Raw genomic sequence first — 22405 nt, forward strand, 5'->3', positions numbered from 1 at the left:
GGCTCCACCAAAATAAAACAAAATAAATAAAATAAAATAAAGAAGTTAGATTCTTCTCCGATAGTTCTTATTTTGCAGCATTCCCTTTTGGGCGAGTTGTTCTTTTGTAACGATACCTTGCAGCCAATGCTAAAAAGGTAAGCCACAACCACCAAATGTAAAATGAACCTGGTTAATCCTTTGCATTCAAACCATCCCTCAACTGCCTATTGATAAATACGGCTTATGCTCTAGTCCCAGTGAATGCAAATACTGTTTGCTGAAATAGCTATCCTGGCTACTTCTCATTATCATGCTTTTATTGCCAGGGATCCTGGAGCTTTTTAGCAGCTACCAAATCAATAACGCTGTGACATTCATACATTTTGCATTGCTGCTGTGCATGGTACAGCATGAAAGTCTGTGCTTCTCAGGGGCTATACTCGATACCGGCACTTGTGCACTCATATCATCCTTTTCATCTACAGTTTACAGATCTTTATTAAGATTTACAGTGCTACAGTGAAGTGAGTCTTTACGTCTGGGCAAACTGAGATGGCCAGATGTTAGAGGGAAGGATTTCAGAAAAGCTCAGGCTTTTTGTTAAAAGCATTCAGCTCCCAGAGCAAGGGACTCCTTGGCAGCCAGGCTGCTTCGCAGGGAAAAGCTGTCTTCCTCTGAAGTCAGTGCTGGAGCCAGAGACTGCAACCCAGGAGTTCTGACACCTGACTTCGGTGACATTCCCTTCTCCTCTTGTTCCATTTTTGGGACATTTCCTAAAAATACTGCCTTTTAGAGAATCTGTTGCCCAAGCCTTTAGCTATTAACTGGGGAGGCTTTCCCGTACAGACTTAAAAATAACTAAATTAATAGCTATTTACTAAACAACAAAAAGTAACAGAATAAATACAATCAATTTGATTCACTCCAGCTTCCGGAGACACTGTGCTGGAGACAAGGAGGCTTCCAATTTCCTACATGAGTCACCATGTTCTTGGATTCAACCTATCAAACTATATCAGCAAATCATATTATATAATGTAATGTAACAAGACACAACTGCCTGTGTTTAACCTAGAAAAGATTAAAAAACATGACCTACCACGGTCATTGGGCTGTCCTGGCAAAATTGTCATTCTCTTTTCCATCCAGCTGTCCACCCCTGCTGTCCTCCCCAGCCTGCTATGCTGGAAGAAAACCTGTCATTTTTAGGAACAGAGATCTGAGCAGTCCTGGTGATGGGGAAGGAAATCCTGCTTGTGCCTCTTCTCCGTTTTGGAGGCTCACAGTTCTGGGGTCAAGTCCCGTTTTTTGTTTTTGCTTTATAGCTATTCAGAACCAGTTTTTCGTAGTTGAAAGCTGAAGCACCAACTGTGGCATGGGCAGGAAGGCTGTTTTACTGTGAGCGCTGCCTTTTTCTCAGTTCAGTTAAACACATGCAAAGCAGATGAAAAAGGGATGTAAGGAGGTGATGAGAAGCCTTTCTCCTCAGCTCTGGCCTGTGGGAAATGCCAGTGGTACACTGGGGGAAGCAAAAAGAGGTGTGTGAGTGCAGCTGACATCAGTGTGGGGACAGGTGGTCACCTCTGGTCTGCCCAGGGCCACGTCCCAGCTGGCCTCGATCCTGGAGCTTTTTACTAATTGCTGGCCAGTGCGAAACAGGAGCTGTTCAGGGTATTTCTGAGAGATGAAAGCTGCAGCTAAGGTGCAGCTCCCAGTGCCCTTTTCCTTCTGCTGTTTGCAGTTTCCTTTTGCTGTTGCAGGCCTGGCTGCAGGGGCAGTGTCTGAGGATGGGAAATGGTGGGAGGAGTGGGGCTCGGTCTCTTGGCAGTGAAAAACAACACATTTGTTTGAGGGGCAGAGACTGAGCAGGAGGAAGAGGAGAGGAGCAAGGTGAAGCTTTAAGGATGGCTGGGAAAATTGTGCCTTAGAAATAAGTTCAAGGGACAAATGTTACTGAGCAGAAGGGGCATTACTGCGTGGTCTGGCAGGGCAGGAAGGAATCAATGGAAGGAGCCAGTTCAGGCTTCTTGTGAGCAAATATTACAATAATGTGCCTTCCCACAAAGCCATTACGGAGAAATGTCTCAGGAGAGGAGATTTTAATGTGTTTCGGCAGGAGGTAAATGATCCTGTGCTGATGGAGGCTGTCACCTTCTCGGTGCCAGCATCCTCCATGAGCAGCCAGTCTCCCAGCAAAGCCACAGATAGCCCTTTATGAGACAGCACGGAAGCTGGCATAATACTGCTTTGCTACCAGTTACATAAAAATAAATAAATAAATAAAAAATTGGGCAGTTGAAACCACCAAAAAAGCCCCAAGAACAAAAACAGCAGAAATATTCTCAAGCTGTACTGGAGCAGAAAGTAATTAAGAAATATTTCATATCTCCAAGCGGCCCTGAAATTTTTATTCCTGTACATGAAGCTCCGTAGGCTCCTCACGGGCTTCTGTTGCTGCTGTGTTTCAGTGCAATAAATCCTGTTGCCTTTGCAGCCTGACAGCCAGCCCGGGATGTGATCAGAAAACCAACGGGAGCTCGCTGTGAGGTTTAGTCCTTGCCTGCATTGAGCCTGCTTATATCAGCCGAGGTGTGCTCCACGCACATACCGGTGTAGCAAAATGCTGACCTTTCTTGGGAAGGTGAAGATCAGAAAAGGTGGGGCGTGGGGTGAAAAGGAGGGATGGAGGGAGAGCGGGAGTTCAGACAAAGAAGCTCCCAGCTGCACTGTTCCCATCCAAAACCCAAGAGACTCACTCAGCCTGAGCCCTGTGAGTATTTATGGCCCTGTCCAGGCCGACAGACCCAGAATGGAGCGTATCTGGCGATAAATAACGGGAGGTTTTAATCTCGGCGAGCTGTCTCGGTGCCTCCCCGGCACGGCGCAGGCTGGCAGGACACGGTCCTGAGCTGTGCTGGGCTCTGGGTGTCCCCAGGTGCACCCGCAAGGTAGCAGCCAGGGGCAGTCACCCCAGCGGTGTAACATCAAACGTCCTCCGCTGCTGGCAGCTGGTGTGGGAGGGAAGCAGAGGTGGGAGCAGTTTATTTTTTTTTATCTCCTTCTGCTGATCATAAATGAAAGTATTCATATAAATTGTGACCCTGATAGTTTCTAAGACCATTGTCATTAACTGCAAGAAAACCCCTTGTTTTACCTTTGGAGTCTACAGGCTTAATTCTTCTAGGTCTCAAGCATGGGAAATCCCCTTCGCCCACTCCCACCCATCAATCTTATTCTCTACAAAATTCAGAGAACCGCCGGCCTTGTGCTTTGCTACCTTAAAGGAGCCCAGCAGAGCAGTCCATCAGCCGGCAGCCAGAGCAGGAGCAGCTGTTAGCAGCCGAACCCTTCGGTCGCACACACGCAGGGCAGGGACGAGACTTCTCTGCTCCCTCAGCCTGCGGGTGATGGGGATGTGACTTTGTGAGCCAGGCAGGCTCCACCAAGCCTGGTAACGAGTCAGGTCGCAGGTCGAGAGTTCGCTTTTCTTGCTTTTTCTCACATTTGCCATCAGGTGAAACATATAAGAAGTTTCACTGGGGGAATGACTCCATCCTTTTTTCTTTTTTTTTTTTTAGAAGAAAAGTCATAATTCCACATTGCTTTTGGATAAGAGCAAACAAAAACTTCATTATTTTTAAATGAAGGCTTTATTTGCATTGTAGCATTATACTATTTCTTCTTTCAGCTTTCATTTTTGCAGGCTAGTATATTTTAAGGTAAAAAAAATATTTAGGGCAATTCAGCAATTCAAACAGGATATTTAATTTCATTTTATTTATTATTATTTTTCGGAGAAACATTGTCAAAACTGAAAGCTTTTCTTTAAGTGGTTTCCTGAGTCTCACAGACTGTATTTTTTTCCTAAAAATCTTGAATTGGAGGGTGCTCAGGAACCTTCATGCTATGGCTGATTTTATTCCTCTACAAAGCGTCCAGAGCATAAACGAAGCAATTTGGACCGGGAAATGTTTCTCTTGAGGTTTTCGCTTGAGGGATGTGGAGGAAGGCAGGAGCCCCGCAGCCTGGCGGGAGGTGCAGACTGAAGGGTGCTTCTCCTGCCTGCGCTGTAACCTCGGCTTCTTCCTGCCGTGCCAGCTGCATCGCCGACCCGCCGCAGCTGCTGACCAACTGGCACGGCCAGGGCTCCCTGGTGAACGCAGGCAGCTGCTGTGCTTATGGTCTTCCTCCTATCCCCCAGAGCACTGATTCAATGAGACCAACTAAATCCGTCTCTTTTCTATTATTTCCTTTTCCCCTCTTTGGTTTCCTTTTCCTTCTTTTTTTTTTTCTCTTTATGTTTTCTTTCCCCTCTTCCTCTCATACATGAACCAATGGCTGTCTGATCTATTCAGAGGTTTGGCCCTAAAAAGTAACCTTCAGTTAACTGCTCACATAACTTGCCTGTCACTTCTGATAACAGTCAGGGCATCGTTTTTGCAAGTGTTCAACGGTAAAATTACTGCTTTGCTCTTGTCAAGCAAATGAGCCCTGAGGCTGGTATGAGAACCATTAATGATCACGCCGCAGTGGGATCGGTGCACTGGGCAGCCTGCAGAAGCACCGCTTCTCGATTCGCTCTGCCCCTGCCGAGCAGTTGAGGTTTAATTAACCCGCATTAATGCCTGCTGGAATAGCATTTTCCATGCTTCCTTTTTCAGGGGGTCAAATAGAGCTGGAGACAGCTGCTGGTGTCTCAGGTGCCCTCTGTACGTGGCTGGGATCCTAGAAATGTTTGCGTCTGTGGTGTAGGAATAAACTCTGCTTATTATGCTTGTAAAAACTGGTGGCTATAGCCTTGGGCTTTGCGAGCCTTGCTGTGCTGCTGGAGAGAATTATTGAGAGAACATAAAAATGCTACAGCTCCTGGTGCTGGGGTGCATGACTGGTCCGTGATGTGTGTTTGTAGGGACAGCAGCGTGCAGCGGCTCTGGATTTGTCTGCAGAGAGCGTGTGGGCGTTTCAGTTCTCCAGCAGTTATGTCTTCCATTTATATCTACACAGCAAACTAATTAAGTTTACTTTCTAATGGCAAAGAACCCCGAGAATGTGATTTGTCTTGCTGAGACTGCACCCAGGCAGTGTTAGAAGTGTGTGCAGCTACCACGAGAACAGCAGCTCGCATCGAGAGCTTGATGCTATCGTTACTTTGGTGATGAGCACCAGGCAGAGGGAGGTGACAACTCCAATTCTCTCACTGAAGTTCAAGAGGGCTCCAAGCTCTTGAAGGCAAGAGGCAGTATGTAAACGCAGGGCTCATTCACAGGTATTGGGGGTGCCCCGTTAGGGTGCTGAGCCTTTGGAGATGGAGCCCGGCAGCCCTGCAGGTGGGTGAGGTCCTTGTTTGTCGGCCTCTTGGTGGCAGGATGGGCACCCCAGGCCCTTTTACGTCCCATGTGTGGTGCTCCCAGCAGCCAGCAGTGGTTCCTCGGGGGCTTCCCCAGGGGAAATCACCAAGGAGGGGAGGGAAATCAGGGATCAGGCCCTGCTCTGGTTAACTTTTGTTCTTTTTTATTCTGATGGGCTCTAACACACTGGCACTGCTTTCTGGCAACAGGAATCTTAATGCAGCTCTTGACTTTGCATACTTTTTACTGCTTTTTTGAGAAGATTTGCAGTCATAGAATCCCTGAGTTGGAAGGACCCACAAATATCATAGGATCTGACTCCCGGCTCCACGCAGGACTACCTAAAAATTAAACTGTGCTGTTGGATGGAGAGAGGTCCTGTTTATTGTCTAATTCATAGCCTTGTGACCCTGCTGGCATCTATGTAGGAACTGGGCACAGTATAATCTGCACATAGGGCAGGGCTGATGTGGTGCTTTATAAGCAACTTCAGGACGGTCCCAGAAGGGGACTGGAGTGTGTGGTCAGATAAAGCTCCTTTGACTTCAGCTGTATTGTTGGAAGGGTCTCTAAACAATGTATGAAGGACCGGAGACTCTTAGGACAGGGGCTAATGCCTTGGTGTGAACTTCATGAGCGGCACTGCTGAAATCTGATGTACCTTTTTGGAAGACTCTGAGCAGGTCAGTTGGTGTGCTGGGATGCGTGGACATTAAGGCACAGCCTCTGTTCTCTGGGGGAGCGGGAACAGCAGGGCATCAGCAGTGCGAAAGAAGTGAAGTGAAGGCAAACCAACGTGGTTTCCTATTTCTGGGATCACCAGCTGGGAATCCTCTGGGCTGCCTCTTAGGCACCGTTGCTGCTGCCTTCTTCCTCACGCACCATCTGCTTGGGCTTACTTAGCAAGGAGGAGGGAGAACAGACTCGTCCACAGCAGAACTCGCCTTTTCTTATTTTAACATTGCCGTGCATGGGCAGGCGACCAACCAACCCCTGCTTCAGAGCAATAAGAAGATGGTTAACAGCAACAGCGGGGGCTGCGATGGCCATGAGAAGTCTCTCACAGCATGAGCAAGTAGCTGAGAACCACCTTTCAAAAGCTGCCTGCAGAGAAAGGTAGGACGGCTGTCACCTCCGTGGTGTCACTGTCACCAGCTCCCTGCCTTTTCCTCCCAGGCTGGAGGGGCCTGGTCACCAAAGAGGTGCTCTTGTGAACAGTGTCTGCTCATGGCTTCATGTGGCTTGATGAGCAAAGGAAGTGAATTGCTAGGGAAGTGGTCATTAGCACATATTTACATAGGTTAATTGCATAGGGTAATGAAAGATCAATTCGATTTTCTATGGGGCTACTGATAGAGACGTCTCCCTGACAGTGCTTGCCAACATCTTTCCTTGACATTGAATTATATTTTTTCAGGCCTCAGCAGGCTGTAGCTAAGGATTTAGCGAGGGCATGGGATTCTGTGTGCCATGAGCATTGGCTGCATTTATTCATTTTCTCATTGTAGTCTAGTGAGGAGATTTCTAAGGAGGGAAGCCATCATCATTCACACACATAATAACCACCATTCTGGGTCCCTGGTGAATCACCATCGCAAACTTTCATCAACAAAGATGAAGAATGGATGGTTTGAGGTTGTCTGAGTACTTAAGGACTACTTGCAAGAGCCGTAATTTCATTATAGCTAGCAAAGGCCTATGGTCATCCCATTTCCTGAGCTAAGTATGGATGGTTGCAATTTATCTTGCTTTTCCTGGGCTAAGCACTGTGCTCCTCTTGGTAAACCACTACTGCTACCTGCACAAAGTAGCTTAGAGCCGGTTCTGTCATGTCTCCGTGACTCTGCCATCTGCCACCGGCACCAAACCTCCCCTTGGCTGCCATCCAGGGCCCTCGCCAGCTTTGCAGATGCTCGAGCACCCCGGTGGCTGCAGGATGGGAGTTTAAATAAAACAGAGCACTGATGTGGAGATGAAATTAATTAAAGTCCCTGCTATTAAATTACTGTCACTAAAGGAAGACTTTTATTTTGCTTCTAAGATGACAGTGTTTCATTAGGGGGGAAAAAAAGATTTGAAGGGCTCAAGCTTTGTAACACTTTATCAGGTTTATTTGTAATAAGTAACAGTCGCATCATTTTTCTTGTGATTTTAGTAGAATATAGAGCTTTGGCTCTCTACTTTTTGATAAGAAAATTGCTATGAAAAATCTGCTCTTGTGAACTCCTAGGTTGCACCAGAGTCCTATCCATTTTTAAAGCCTCATTCCCTGACTGCTTCCACAAATCAGCAGCTGAACACCTCAGTGGGGCAGCCACTCTTTCACGTATTCATTTATCTCTGGGAATCTATGGGCAAAGCTACACATGCCTTTCTGAGCATGTATCAGCTGTGGGCTGGCAATGAGTGACTCTAGTGGCAGATTAACTGCTGTTTGGGTAGAGGAAAGGACCCTGTCCTGTGTCCTAGCCTTGTCCTGCTTCAGACAAAAAGCGAAGTGCTTTGGTTTCATGTTAATGGAGGTTTGCATGTTCTTTAGTTATGGATATACTGAGAAGCAGAGTAAATAAATGAGAAGTAAGGAAATATTTTTAAAAAAATTAATAAAATGTTGGTATTTGACTTGGAATCCGAAGGGAGAGCTGCAGCCATTTGCACCCAGAGAGAAATGGGCTCCCAGTTTTCACTGTGTGCCTGCTGCCCACTGAGGTGACACTGGCAAACTTCTTTACCTTGGCATTGCTAGACTAAATTGCACAGCATCCATTTGTAGGAGTGGAGATGTCAGGGTAGAGGTGCTATGGTCAGGAAGGTTGTACAGCAGCTGCCTGTATGACTCCTAACTACAGCCAGAGCTGTCATTTTCTCGCTGTCAGAAGCATTAAATTAAAGTAAAAAAAATAAATATCCCCCCTGCCCCCACAGTAGACACCTTCATTTTTGTTATATGAACTAGGAAAAGAAATGTACCTGGAGGGTGCACATAATTTATTTAGAAAAATAGGAAAAGCGAATATCTGCAGATGATGAAAAAATTCTCCAGTCCTTGGGGTTATTTGATCTGCTAATTATCTATACTTCAGAAGCCATTATTCATACTTTTCTTCTTTCCTGCAAGAAATCTATTTGGCAACCATATATATATATTTATATGTAGTTTTCTCTGAGATCAGCAGGAACAAAAGAGAAGAAAAATTCAAGTTGTAAACTATTAATAAAATGCAAACACACAACAGCCTTCTTTGTTTGATGTTTCCCAGTAAGCAGATCAAGACAGAGATTCCTGTTAAGTCAGTGGGTTGAATCACTGAAAAAATGAAGTTCTGCACACTTGCCTATGCCCAGCTGAACAACCAAGGGCAAACTGCAGCTTGGTTTGGAAGCACGCTTGGCGCACGCAGCAGTGGTGACTCATGTATATTCACAGCAGCACGGCTTTGGATCTCCTGCACCTTGTTACTCTAATGCCAACCCATCCATCAGCACAAACACCGTACTGCACGCTTTCCTCTGGACAAAAAGCAAAACTGGGAAGGCCTTGGGAACTCAAATTTACTGCGGGCTTGATCCGAAGCTTGCTGCAAAGATTTCCTCTGACTGAAATGGGTTGTGGAACTACCTAAAAATGGCCCAGTGCAGGTAGGAATCAGGACATAATCTTGTGTCACATTTTACACCCTGAATATTGTGCGGCATCATGGAGAAGGTCACCTTCGTGATGCAAAACTGCTGATGAAAGAAGATTGTGCTACTTTCTGAGAGAGAGCTCAGAGCCGTGGAAGAAGGGGTTTATAAGGAAGGGGCTTTGCTGGCTGGAACATGGGGGTTTTATTTATGTTCCAGTTTCTTTTTCGCTGCATTGTTGGGCAAATTTCTTATTGTCATTAATGAATTCATGCAGAGATGGCTTCTTCAGTACTGTAACACGACTGCTCTAACAGTGCCTTGTCTCTTTCTTATGGACATGGCTGCTCTTAGCTGGTCCCTCCAGCTGTGACATGGCTGGAACAAAACTCCTGTATCCAAAAGAGAGGTGAATCCCTCAGTGTCCTCTAGAAAGGCATGCAGTTCTGGCTCTGGTGTCACCAGCTCATGCTGGAGATGGCAACAGGGGTAAATAAATGGTCACACATGCAGGGGAGGGCTGAGAGTTTGACATTCGAGGCACTGCCTCTTCCTTCTGTGGGTTTGTCCCTCCACGTGCACATCTCTGCCTCTCCTTCTCCAGTGCTGTGGATCCGCAGTTGTCCTTGGAGTGAAGGAGTGGGAAATAGGGAAATAGTGGAAAAGGGCAAATCTGTCTTACTTGGTGCCAACGCTGTGCAAACCTAGAGCAGGGGTGTCACTCATCTTGCCCTGGTTATACGTTGTAGGGAGTGAGTTGAAAATTCATCAGTTACTATTTGTTCTTGAAAAACACGGATCTTCCCTCAGGATAAACATTTCCGACAGCATGTGGCCTGCGTGACAGCTGGAGGCCTAAGAGGGACTTAAACAATATACACAGAGCTGGCACTGACCTCAGCAGACTGCATTTCACTCCCTGTGCTGGGGAACAGTGTGTTAAGATGGGATGTGTGTTGCTTCTCTCTGTACACTGGAAGATATATCTCGTCTGCTTGGGTCTGTATTTTCTGAGTGCTTCAGAAGTCTCTGTTGAAAGCTGTGAGCTGTGGAGGCAGATGAGCGCAGCAGTCTGGTGATATTTGCAGGGAGTACCTCATATCCCATGGCTGACACGAGGACTAATAGAGCTTTAGCCAGCTCTGGCTAGAAAGCTGTGTGACATTTGCAGTGTCCATCTCTGCCTTCAGCACTGTCAGTTTTTATGGCATGTCTTCTGCAGGACAGAGGGCCTGTTAGACATTATTTGCAGAGCTATCAAGTAAGAAAAAAAGAGACGCACATTCTGAGGGGCGTGGAAAAAAAAATAGCCCACAGCTAGAGATGTTAGTCTGAGGTTATGAACACACGTGCAAGTAATGGATCATGCTGAAAGAGCACGGTCCAGGAAGGTGCACTCCAGATTGTAGATTTTTTTTTTCTTTTTAATGTGCTTTATCTAACTATTCATGCTCTTTCAGGATCAGAGCTATACGATATGGATATACGTACCTTCCTGTGTGGTACGTCCCAGTGTAGCAAATCTGCCAAGGCTCCAAATGATGGCTCCAACTGCAAGCTGTCAGGCTCCCGAGCAGACGTCCTTGTCAACCACACCTGCGGTGGATTGAATCTGGTGAGCTGGGCTGCGTACCTCGGTCAGGAGCTGCAGCCAAGCAGTGTGCCAGCTGGGGGACAGTGAGGCACCTGTACACCAAAGGTAGGGAAGTGCGTGACTGAACTGTTTTACGTTGCAAACGTGATTTTCCATATGTCAGTGAACCGAGTGCGAGTCCACCGCAGACTGGTTGTTTGAAGAACAGAACAGCCAAAATACAAGAGTGTCCCTGGGTCACCCAAGTCTGCCTACAGTTCGTGTAGGATGGAACAGGAGGAGAAAGAAATGTTTTGACTCTGGATGTTGATACTGCATTGTGATTTTTTTGTTTGCTTTTTTTTTTTTTTTTAATTGTAGGTCAGAAAGTCACATTAGAGCTGTGCTGGGGAATAGTACTTTGCACAAGGTCATGATGTAGATGAGAGAACAACTGACCCAAACAGTTTGTCTCCAGTCTAGCCAGCTGGCCAGGGCACGTCAGCCTATCTGAAACTCAGCTCACACCCTCATAAAACAAATGGGCAAACTCCAGCACCAGCATAAACTGACCTTTCCATAAACCTGCTGTGCTGCTTTACAGCAGTTGAGCCTCTAGCCCGATCTTTTTTAAATGCCACTGTTTGCCAACCTTGCATTCTTCCTGCAAACCAACGCAGTGTGTTAAGAGAGGAGGATAATTAGGGAGACCACAGTAATTAATACGGCAGATAATAACCCAGAGGTGTAATTTAGCTGCCTGACTTGCACTGAATTCCCTGGGCTGGAGCAGGAGTGGAGGAGGAAAAGGCACCTGCTGAAGCCTTTCATAGCAGCTTTAGTTCTCAGCAGGAGGCAATCACACATCGAGCAAACAGAGGCCCCCGAGGTCTCTCCTGAGCTGCTAATGATTGCCTTGCAGACAGTGATGGCATGTCAGTATTGATTATTTTCCTATTATAAACTCCTTTCTCTTGTCCCTTTTTGCCATGATCTGTTGGGTAAACACAAGAAATAAGTGAGAAGAGCTGAGGTTTGGGGTTATGAAGTGTCTGGAGGACGGGAAGCACTGATTCAGCTGGCAGTTAGTTCTTTTTCTAAGCAAGTGGCTACAGCTGAAAGAAAGTACAAAGGGACGTGGTGACATATAGATAAAAAACATTCTTCAGGTCTGTGCGGGCTTTTCTACACTGACAGTATAAGGGGCATTTAACACTGGCTGCCGTCCTCAGTGCAGCTGCAAATGGCAAAACATCTCCCATCACTTAGCCCAGAGCCAGCATTAATTTGGTGCTGTGTGAGGTGCTTCTGTTCCCTCCAGTTTTTGCCCCAGTTCTAGTTAGACTGCAGTGCATTTACTTCTAAGGTTGCTTAGGCAGTGCAGTCGTTGATATGGTCCTGTGCCTAGGGTTTTGTTAAAGCAAGCAGCTATTGAAAACCTACAGGATTGTTTTTTCCTACTCCAGATGCTCTTGGGATCTTGGGGGAACTGTCGTGCTTCTGCTCACAACATGTGCCAATGTAAGGTCATGCTTTTTAAATTTTATTTTCTTTTAAAGTGGTATTTGGGCTGTCATTTCCTAAAACTTGTCCCCTGCATGATAAATGAACATGTTTTATTCAGGACGTTGGAGTGCACTTGAGAGACCTGAGCAGTTCTACTGACCTTCTCAGTGAACTTGAACAAGTGTTTTCTCTCCCTGGGTCTGTTCCTTCCCAGAGGTTTAAAGCCAAATAAATGTCACCGATAACTATTACTAGCCGTTGATCTTCGGACCTGTCTTTCCATGTGCCATGACACTAGGGGTGGATACATCCTACCCTGTAGCTCTGTAAGAGTTGGATATCTAGGCTATTATATTAATTGGCTAATTTTCAAAGAATGATTTACTCCATCCCAAAATAGCTGCATAAAGAAGGTATTGGAAGTGAATCATTCTCCTGACTTGCCTGTTCTGTCTTTGTTGAGTGTGGTGGAAGCCTGGATGGCTAATGAGACTAAACATCCATTTTTTAAGGAAGTACATCTATAAAGTCTCAGAATGCAGATGTGAGAGTTTTTAAAACCTCTTCCTTTCATCTTTATTGTGTGGTGTGTGGCTTTGGTTGTTAATGTTTTTCTTTTTTGTCTTCGTGTGAGATGTGTCTTGGTTCAGCTGCGCAGCTTTCCTGATGCAAAAACATGGGGCTCTGTAATACAACACGATTGAGAAAAGGAACGGAGGAGGTTTGTGAGGGGAGACAGGCAATAAAAATCTAAGAAAATGAGCCTGATATTGTTATGTTATGAAGTGTCATAAGTGTTTAGCAGGGAAATAGGACAATAAAAATTGTGTCCTGCTAGGATAAGTAACCTTGTTTCTGCCTGATTAGTGCTATTTTTTTTTCATGGAGAAGGTGTTTCATGCTTGATTTGTCAATAAGCGTATTATACCAAATCTTGTTGTCCTCTATGATGGTTATAAAAAGTAGAATTTGTTTTTCTTTTTTTTTTTTTTTTTTTTCCTTGTTTTCCCTTCCCCTCCTGGCTGTCAGGGTGAATTTGTATCTTCTGGCAATGTTGGGGAGGTGGGAAAGATGTCAAAAAGAGGACGTAAAATGCATTTTAAAGTGAGCTGTTAGGAATTGGTTTGACATTTCTGACAAAGGGAAAGGTTACTGCACACAGCTTTTCAGCTCCTATCTTCTTATTCCTTCTCTTGTCAATCATAACTGGAACTAGAGAAATTCCTCGTCGTGACTGGCTCATCCCATGCACACAGCTCATCTGGCGGCTAGGCTTGGCTTGGCATGTAGGAGCTAGGCATGCTGTCCAGGCTGTGTCTGGAAATTGGGTACATCTTTCTTGAGTCACCCCTGGGCTTATTGGGAAGCAGGCTGGCTGGCTCAGAGGTAGCCCTGGTCTCTTTCTGCAATGTATTTTCCTTTCTTTTTTGCAGGAGTGAGAAATGTCTACTCCTTCACTCTTGCATCCTGCAAGATCTTTCTCTCTAACTTTGTTGAGTGGATTCCTCCAGAGGTTTAAGATCACAGATTTGGAGCCATTTGTATAACATAATGAACCTTTACTACTGACAACAGACCAATATCATCAATGCCAAAATTGGCACCCAGGGGCGTTTGGCCTGGGCTCACTGTCTGGTCACCGGTTTGGGGAGAAAGGTGGGGTACAGACAGATATAGTTATAAACTTTGTGTAGATACAAAGTTTAAAGGCAGCACACAAAAGGACATGCCAAAACTAAAATGAAGTGTGTTCAGGAAGAGCCTTACTGGTGAAAAAAATCTGGCTTTTGAGTGCAAAATTGTTGTACTGTTAATGCTTAAAATTGCAAATGAATTGAGCCTGAGACAAAGGAAATCAACATATAAGAACATGTGCTTTAACTAATAGGTAGTTACATCATGTTCGATTCCTGGACAGCTCAGGAAGAGTTAAAAATAAAAAAGTATTTGCCAGTTCAGTCCATTATGAAGAGCAATAACTAGTTCTAAATAGCTCTTTGTTTCTTCTCAAATCCTATCATAGGACTGGCTTGATTACTTCAGTTTCCTGGTTTGTAAAATGAAAGAAAGAAGCACTTTCAATATTTTGGTAAAAATATGCAAATTTGATTGTTTTTCCAAAAGCAACTGAAAACGTAAACTTATTTGAGGAAACCCTCAAGTGCCTGTTCTTTAGCTGAGTATTAATATTTTCTGAAGCAGATGCAGTAAATAAGTTTCATTCATTCTTTTTCTTCTTGGTTAGTAGTTCTGTGGTTTCCATGTAGGTGAGAGGGTGGTAAACATCCATAGGGTTTTTCCCTCTTCTTCTGGTTTGCAGCTTTTGGTTTTGCTTTTTGTCTTTCTGGACTGAAACCAAAGGCAATGTTTCTGGAGGCCTGGAGAAGCCTCCAGTGGCAGAGCTTTTCTTGGCAGACAGCAGAGCACAATTGCAAGGCAGAACAGAAGCGCCTTATTTAGCAAGCAGTTGTCGCTCTCCAAGTTGACGAAACAATTAGCTGGAGATGATGCCCTGTTGCTATTCTGCTCTTTTAATAGCACCACAGTGCTCCTTTGCTTCTTTGTAGCTCAAATAAACCAGGTGGAACCACACACGACTGCCTTCACACCAGACTCTCTCCAAGCCTCATAGAGGGAACATTTAGCTGGCGAAGAGGAATGTGTTCCTCCTGAAGGAGGAAACCAATCTACCAACAAGAATACGCTCTGCAGATTAAAGCAGTTAATATATCTGGAGCAAACCCCCTTCTAAAAATGGCTCCAGCAGCCAGAAAGGAGATAATGCACCAGACACTGCCCCTACCCCCCATGCTTTACAAGCTGTGCAGTGTGTTGTCTCATGAGCACAGGGGTGGGAGCTGCTCTGATCCGCACAAGAGTGACAGCTTTCCATACCGCTGACACCCAATATTAATTCATACATGGAGAACAATGAAAAGCGTCTCGGAAAAGTGATGCTGCCACAGATCAGACCAATTCAAGCAGCTGCTGGATTAGAGCTCTGCCCTTTATTTATTTCCTGGCGACTCTTTTCCACTACTTCTGGAAGCAAATAGTGGGGTTTGCCCGGCTGCAAGCTGAGCTTGCTGCTAAATCTGCTGGAAACGCTGAGCAGTGGATGCCACTTTGCCTTCTATGCTGCTGCATGTGGATTGGTGCCTGTGAGATTCTGATAAATATTTTGACGGCCTTGTTTTATCAGCCACGCAGGAAGGCAATCATTAAAAGAAAAAAAAAAGAAAAAAAAAAAAAGAAAAAAAAGAAGAAGAAAGAGAAAAGGGGATTAAAATTAACAGTGATCTCAATTCCCTGTGTTTCAGTTAAACAACCTCATTAATCCTGTCTGCAGTGCATGTACTATGTCTGTGCTCCCCGCTCTGACAGGTCCCCAAATCACATTCACTGCCATTCATTATGTGCAATGGAATAAAACATTTATTCAAAGTCATGTTTTATTCCAGGGAGAAAATCTATTTCTGTAAACTCCAGACATCTTTTTAACTGTTACCACTTCCCTCCCTAGCCCTGGGCCTCGTGCCCAGGAGATGAGTCCTGCCGGTCTTGGTGGGATCCTGCCACCATGAAGCGTGGCCGCAGTAGGATGGATGCAAGCTTCACGATATCTCACGGTGGCAGATAACACAGCCTGGTTTCAAAAATGTAACAGTTCTGGAGAGTTCTTGGCATTTCTCATAATTCCTCCGCATGTCGCTGGGACTGGGACCATATCAGCCAGTCTGAGGAGGGATACATTATATTTTGTGTACGTCCATGGGAGTTTTCTTTTTTAATTTAGTGGGTTTTGTGTTAATGCTTGAATTTTGATTTAGGAATAGCAATAATGAAAAAGCAGCACCCCTCTTCCGAAATGCTCTCTGTTCTGTGATCAGAGCACTCTGTGACTGACCTTATTTTCTAAGCGAGGAACCATTGGCCCAAAGGTGCACATGATTAGCTCAGGGTTTTTTATCAGACAACAGGAGGCTCTAGCTCTTCCCTGCTTGCTTGACCAAGCTGCCTCTTAACTCCTGGGAATTTAACTCAGCTGTTGAGTGTGCAGTCTGTGAAAATGAGCATCTGCGGTTTAGCCCGTGCAGATAAAGCAGTGGTGCTCATTTCCAGCAGAGCTTTGCCATTGAAAGCCAGCCAAAACCTGAACTTGTTTTAAGAAGAACCTTTGAGAGCTGAAGGCAGATGGGAGTGCAAACAGATAGGAAATCCAGGTTTTGGACTTTGGAGCGGGTCCCCTGCCCGCTTCGCTTATTGGCACGTTCAATAAATCAGCTCAGTGAAGGTGCAGGCCCAAGCAAAATTCAGGGGAGCTCAGTGACAAATTTGCTGTTCAGAGCCTACAAATCACCCAGGGAGCCTTGTTACCCGTCTGGAGGTGCCACTCAGTGCTCTGCAGTGTGCGGTGCCTCTTGCCCTAGCACAAGGCAGATCTGCTTCACCCTCTGCTTCCTTGGCTCTCTGGTAGGGAATGGCATTTTGTTCCTGCATCAATGGCTGTATGTAAAAGCAACGTCACAGAAGCCATGGCTATAACCTAGCTATTTCAAAACAAGACTTTCTACAAACAAAGGGCCCGATATAGCCTAGATTTGTCTTCCCTTTCTCATCTAAGATCCAGCTATCCTCTTCTCACTGTCTCCCTGGGATGTACTCACCACAGGAGAGACAGTCCCAAGCCATGGCTCCCCACAGTGCTCAACCAACACCTGCTTTCAAAATAAGTAAGAGTGGAGTTTGGCCCTGGCTCTCTACAAAACCCATGACAATGTTATAAACATCAGGACTCTGAGCCATGCATCAAATTTGGCTGAAAATGGCCAATGCACTTAGGAGTTTTTAGCAGCAAAAGTGTGTATGCTCAGTTAAACCTTGTTTTCTAAGGAATCTGGGCTAAAATATTGCTCAGACCTCTTAAGACAGTTATGCCCAAGTGCACACACTACTTTAAATTGGGAAGCATGGAAGCAAATTAAGGTTTTAAATCACCACAGGTCAATTACCGAGCGGCTACTGCAACCTGCTATCTCTGCTGAACTACTGTGCAGGCATGAACATCTAAATCAGGGCTGTTTAACCCAGAGCTCTCAAAACAGGACTTATTCAGTGCTGCTGAATCTCACGGCTCTGCAATCATCTTGCTTTCAAATCAATGTAGGAACAATAAGAAAGAAACTCTCACTGTGAGAAAGGTTCAAGTGCTCCTGTAGCTCTCAACCATTCTCAGTCACCCAACTAGACCCAAACTGTAGCTTCAATTCTTAGGATGCAATCTATATTTTAACTTTTCCAGCAAGTAATTTAGACTATCTTGAAAATATCTTTGCCACCTTTCATCCCAGTTGCTTTCATAACAGGATTTACTTCTTTCTTGAAAACAAGCTGTCACTGGGTTGAACAGGGGTACTAGCCTGGTTGTGTTTAGGGTCCTACGTAGACTAGAATTAAAATGAAGTGAGAGTAGAATTATAATTACCTGTCATCTGATTATGAAGCAGGTGGATTTCACAAGGCAGAAGGGACCTTAAATTTCTGTTCTCATAACCCCAAAATGGAGAGTATGGCTTTGGGCTTTTCTGATCTACAGCAGAACCTTTTTCCTAGAACTACCAACTACTCAGTTTAGTTTCTAAAGGGAAGAATCCATCCAAAATGAACTGTCAGCAGTAAAATAGCTAACTTTTGGGAAGAAGATAGCACATGCTATAAAAAACACGACCCCAAAAACAGAATTTTCCCCTATAGACTGATAATGACTCATTTCAATGTCGAAAGCGTAATTGAATTGCTCCTTGCAGCAATTAGGAAAGTCTGTCGATGTGCAACTACTTAATTGTGTTTTGATACTGCAGACTCTCTGTGGCAAGCTGAAAGCACCATTTTGCCTGCGAAATTAGTTGCTTTTTACTGCTTATTTTTTTTCCCAAAGTCCATCCTGAATCAGAACTCACAGAGATGGGGAGATGGTGGGAATTTTGTGGAGGCTACAGGCCAGAGCCTTGCTCAACCAGCTGAAATAGACACTGCCCAGTGGCTTGTCAAACCTCTTGCAGCTCATGCCATTAAACTGCAGTTGCCCTGTCCATTCCATTCAAGGTGAGGGTGGTTAGCAAAGATTTCTGGGTTAAGCTGTTGTGCTAAACCATTTGTTGCATCTGAAGGGGATTAGGGAGTGATCACACATGCGGCTCTTGTTAAACTCAGGCATCCTAAGAGAAGGGGATGTGAAATACATCTGGGCAGAAAGTACCATCTGGAGATGACCTGGGCTCACTGTCTGGGTCAAAGCAGATACGACTAGAAAAGAAATAAGAGTATGTCTTCTATCTGTCCCTAAAGCCAAATGGGTAAGCACCTTTGATAAGGCTCACTGCCTCTTGGAGCTGGCACACATGACTGATTCAGTTGGCTGAACCAAAGGCACAAATCCTGACGGGGCCAGATGTTAGACTAGCAAGGACAGAATTCACCTCGTTGCCACTCCAGTCCAGGCAAACTTCTGTTTAACGATGTTTCTCCTTGGTTCATCCCAAGAGGGGAAGGAAATAAAAAGCTTGTTTATTCCTCTGCTAAGGGGAGTCTCGGAGACAATCGGAGCCACTGCCGGACAGTGTGCGGGACCTGGGGAATGAAAGCTGTGCCCAGGAACATCAGGATTCCTTGTTAAGGGATTGTGCAGGGAAAAGCCAGCACATCTCTGTGCTCCTCTGGCCACCTGCCACATTTTGAAGCATGAGCCAGCTCTGTCTGGGCAGCTGGATCTGCTGGAGGACTCTGCCAATGACAAGGCAGCCAGCTTGTGAGTGCGAGAGGTGGTCAAGCTGTCAGAAAGCATCCCTTTCTCAGAGCTGTTATGAGGGGGATACAAATGCAGAACCAGTTCCTTCGCTCTGGCCAAGACCAAGCACCCTGGGCAAAGAGGCATCTGCACCTGCCCATCAGCCTTCGTGATTTGATGTGGGCAAGTGGGTGAAGAGCTGCTTTCATCCTGGCATCTGTTTTGGAAAGGCTGCAAGTTGTTTTGTTGTTGTTGTTGTTGTTTTTAATCTAGCATGCCTTCACTTTAGAGCTGCAACTTCATCCTTCTATCTCAAGTCCTATTGTTAGCCGGCTGCAGTAGTCAGCCAGCAGTTACGTTAGCACAGCCAACCTGTGACATCCCAGTTGAGCACACTATGAAATCATCAAATGATTCAATTCAGCAGCTGAAACATCCTGGAGGATGAGCTGTGCCCTCCAGGCCAGCAGATCTGGAGCTAGATCAGAGGATCTTAAAACCCAAAGAGAGTTCAGATCCAGGGCTGCTCTCAGGCCTGAACAATTCATGGCAGGATGTAGGATGCTTCCCTGAAACTTCTGCCATCAAGAGAGATGAGTGAACCTGGCCATTTTTTTGCAGTCAATATCCTGTCTGAGTCATGTGTTAGTATATTTTGTTGATAAAATACTGAATTTCACATATAGTGAGATACTGACATTTCTGCAAGAACTGTATTATAACTAAAGAGAAGAAAGTAAATCCAGCCAAAATGGGAAGACTCGGCTGGTCTTGGCTGATTAATGTTGTTAAGTAGATTTGGAGAATTGAGAGGAGTTAGGAATTTCTACTGGCTGGTGAATTAATATTCATTATGAAAGCCTAGCAGGAGTTTCACTCATGCTGCTTGGACTTGGACACCGTTTTGCTCCAACCAAGACGTTACGGAGGCAGTCACAAACACCAGAAAATGCGTCTGTGATGCCATCAGGGAGAGACTGGTTCCAGAGGTGGTAATAAGCGCTGGGAGGCAGATGTGCCCATGAAATAGCTCAAAGGACACCGAAGGACTCATTGCTCTCCTTTACAATGGAGAGACAAGGAACACAATCAAGTTGGGTCATAACCCAAGGTGACCGAGAACATCTGAAAGATGCGTTTTGGGGAACCTGGGAGGTGTTTTGGGGAACCTAGGAGGTGTTTGGGGGAACCTAGGAGGTGTTTTGGGAATCTAGGAGGTGTTTGGGGGAACCTAGGAGGTGTTTGGGGGAACCTAAGAGGTGTTTTGGGAATCTAGGAGGTGTCTGCTGCTGTTTGAGGCTGGGGGAGCTGCCCTCCCACCATGGCAGGACTGCCAGCCGCAGCTGCAGCAGGGGACTGGCGCACCGCAGGCACTGGGGTTTGCCGGGGTTGTTGAGTGGCAGAGGGCACGTAGGGTGCTCCCTCATGTGTGCACAGATTGACTGGCACGTTCCCCGGGGGAGCTCCGTGCTACGTGTCATCATCGTGGGTGCCACGTTCAGCCCGGGCTGTCAGGCGGCTGGGAGGTGTCACGGGCCGTGGTTCCTCCGGCTGTGTAAATCTGATTTCTGAATGAATCACTGTCAAAGGGATTTCCTCACCCCCAAAGAGACTGATAAACGTCTAGTTTGTTGTTGTTGTTTTCTTCTTTTTTTTTTCTTTTTCCCAAATGAGAAAAAAAAATGCATTGTTGAGGAGAATAGATATTTCATGTCAAAGCATTTTGTTTTCCTGGCTGTGCTGTGGAGATCAATAACACACCGTGCCTGAGCGTGGGAAGCAGCTGAGCGCTTTCTCTCCTTCTTGATCTGGAAAAAAAAAAAAAAAGAAATGAAAACTTCAATGAATCCCAGACAGATTTGTGGTTTTCTCGCTGAAACGAATCCCTCTCTTCTCCTTCCCTTCTGGTTCATTTCTCTCTTCCTTTTTATTCCCCAAAATAGAACACAGAAAAATTAATCTCCCTTCCAACCCAAAGTCTTTTTAATTTTTTACTTTTCTTACTTTAAAAAACAAAACAAAAACAACAACAAACACACACCAAACTAATTCATTTTGGCAAATGTACCGATTTACCATTTGGGAATGAAAAATCTGAAATGGTTTGATTTTAAACTGTTAAAATAAGTCCAGCTGGCATTTAATGAATTTCCTTTAGCTGAAGCCATTCCTGTTGTAACTCTGAGAAGTCTCTGCTCTTTCAATAGCAGGAACAAGGTTAGGAATAAATGATTTACATGCATAAAAATACTCACCCCAAATTCACCTGATCTAATTCTCAACCTTTGTATTTTTTTGCCTCTGTCATGGTAAATAAGTTACTACTTGTGTAGTTGGACCAAAAAAAAAAAAAAAAGATTTTTTTCTCTTTTTTAAACAGTATGAATATGGCTTTGTTTCCAAATGTTGTCCACCCCCTTTAAAGGTGCCAAACTTTGTTTCAGACAAAGATCTGAAATAAAATGTCATGCTTTACCTTAGGAAGCTGTACTGATTGATGGGTGGTTCTCGAACCATATGCTGGATGTTCGCGGAGCACTAGGAGTTATGCACCACTACACATGGGGAAACTGAGGCTCAGATGGGGCTCTCCCCCCAAAAATTTGGTAGCAGTGGGGCCTGATTCCCTTCACTGTGGCACCCTGCTGACTGAAAGCCACAGCCTTTCCTTTTGCAATTATCACATGGCCCAGGTCTGACCTTTCACGTGTGCTGCCAGCAGCAGGGGAGACAGCACAGAGTCCAGCACACTGTCCTAAACCGGGCAATCAGCTCAAGAAGGGGAAAAAAAGAGAAATAATAGAAAGAAACCAAGTTTCTGGAGCAGCAGGAATGGCAGCTGAGCAAGGCTCAGCAGGTCCAACCTATGTCTCCTGGTCCTGCCCGTAGCATCCCAGCCCTGGCCCAGGTGTGCAGGCTTGGGCAGGAGGAACCTATTACAGCAGCAAGAGATGATTCTTCTTGCGTTGACGAATCCCCAGTGGCACGGGTTAATTGAATGGACGTATTTCATTAAACACAGCCTTCACCATCTGTTCCATCCCAATTATTAGTGAAAGAAAAAAGAAAAAAAAGAACATATTTCTCAATTACAACAGTGGAGAAGGTGAGGGGAGATATCTGTGGCTTTAAATCCTGTTGGTTTTCCATTAAGACAACCTCACAACTGGGATGTTTGATTCGCTTCCTTGGCCCAGGCTCCCCATTCACTCATTTTTCTCTCTGAAAGAGCGGTCCGGGGACTTCTGCAGAGAGGTGTCCCCAGGGTTGTCATCTGGCACAGGACGGGGACAGGAGGGCTGTTTGCTCTGCTCATGCCTGGAACCAAGGCAATGGGGGCAAGAGCATCCCATGAGCTGTTGTGTTCTTGTTTTTCTTTTCTTACAGGTGATGGAAATCCTACCTGCATACAACACTGGATCCCCAGCTCTTCCTGAAGGAAAGCATCTTCCGATCTGAAATGAGGTATGAGTAAAAGACCTCTTTGATTTTTTATTGCAAATAATGGTTAATATGCAAACAGGCAAAAGTTGCACTCTGAAATGAAAGAGCTGGTGGTGTAAATCACCATTTCCAATCATCCCA

The 22405-nt window shown here is 45.3% G+C and overlaps 1 long non-coding RNA gene across 3 annotated transcripts in view; it reads left to right on the top strand.

Annotated features, from left to right (window-relative positions):
* The window catches only part of LOC308177847, a 170021-nt gene that overhangs the window by 117965 nt on the left and 29651 nt on the right, over window positions 1-22405 (top strand). For all 3 annotated transcript variants that reach the window (XR_013939442.1, XR_013939443.1, XR_013939444.1), the window contains 3 exons: window positions 8591-8969; window positions 10415-10653; window positions 22208-22285. This is a non-coding gene — a long non-coding RNA (uncharacterized lncRNA). The remainder of the gene's footprint in view (window positions 1-8590; window positions 8970-10414; window positions 10654-22207; window positions 22286-22405) is intronic.

This window comes from Anser brachyrhynchus (assembly GCF_964034855.1).
Source record: "Anser brachyrhynchus genome assembly, chromosome: 14".
Lineage (NCBI taxonomy): Eukaryota > Metazoa > Chordata > Aves > Anseriformes > Anatidae > Anser > Anser brachyrhynchus.